This window comes from Capricornis sumatraensis, chromosome 9 (assembly GCF_032405125.1).
Source record: "Capricornis sumatraensis isolate serow.1 chromosome 9, serow.2, whole genome shotgun sequence".
NCBI classification, from domain to species: Eukaryota; Metazoa; Chordata; class Mammalia; order Artiodactyla; family Bovidae; genus Capricornis; species Capricornis sumatraensis.
The window spans coordinates 65,828,111-65,829,229 of NC_091077.1; the positions used below are offsets into that span (position 1 = coordinate 65,828,111).

The 1,119-nt window shown below is 44.0% G+C and overlaps 1 non-coding gene across 1 annotated transcript; it reads left to right on the top strand.

Annotated features, from left to right (window-relative positions):
- Positions 1–747: 747 nt before the first annotated feature.
- LOC138086716 (small Cajal body-specific RNA 11) lies at positions 748–886 on the top strand. The gene has a single exon (XR_011145422.1). It is a non-coding gene; the product is annotated as a small Cajal body-specific RNA 11 (non-coding RNA).
- Positions 887–1,119: the final 233 nt, after the last annotated feature.

A 1,119-nucleotide genomic window follows, 5' to 3' on the forward strand; every position in this document is an offset into this window, starting at 1 on the left:
ATGGTTCAGTGAGTGTGTATTTACTGTTTTAAATCACTTAAAAAATATTTTGCTTTTCTGGTTACAAAAGAAGTAGCAGCTTCTCCTGGGCAGAGACAGTGAGGTTAAGAGGGCAGGTGCCAGAGCCAGATTGCCTGGGTGTGTGTTCCTCCCCTACCAGCCTGCACCCCTCTGCCCACAGAGTGATTGGACTGTGTGAGAATTCAATGAGTTGAGATACAAACCACATGCACCAGGGCCTAGCACATAATATGTGCTCAATAAAGCGTAATTCATGCTGAGTAAAATAAAAACCAACAAAGAGATCACTTATTCTCAGGACCATGTGATAACTGCTAATAAATGCTTATTGAAAGTGTGCTCTGGGATTAACACAGTGTTAGGTATAGTCAGGCATCATGAGTAGCCCAGTTATTGAACCCTTGCTGCCACCAGGCACTGTACCCACTGCTTTGCACAAAATATCTCACTTAATTCACACAAGAATCCTATGGAGACAGACAATGTTACTCCAACTTTATGAGTTGAAAAAATAAGATCCATCAGGTTAGGTAACTTTCCAAGTTCATATACACAGTAAGTGATGGAGCTGAGATTCAAATGCGGCTCTCTTTGGTTCCAAAGTTAATTTTTATGCCACCCTACCTTGAGATGCCTGATATCAAATCAAGACCAGGCAGCCAGTATGAAAGAGATGCGTGACCTGAGTGAAGGGGAAGAGTGGGAGGAGTATCAGGAAACAGGCAATTGTATGGGCCTATGCCTTGTCTCCTCCCTTGTGCTCAATTCTAACAGGGGAGGCTGACGGGATGCACAGCGTTCTCCCTCTCAGTTTGGGAGAGCTGTCCTAAGACTAGGGCTGGCTCTTCAAGGCACGAAGGGCAGTTTTTTAAAAAAGAAGCAGACAGTTATGATGTACTATGTTTCATGCTATGACTGTAACTTCTGATTAGCCCTCAGATGCCTTCTTAACACAGTGATTTAGATTTGAGAGCAAAGCTGGCACAGGAAATGAAACCCAACTTGCACAGTGCTGCATATTAAGCAGGGACTCAAGCAGCCCAGGTGGCTTTTTCCAAGACTTCATTGTGCTCCTGCATGTTTGGGCCTGATTTTTTG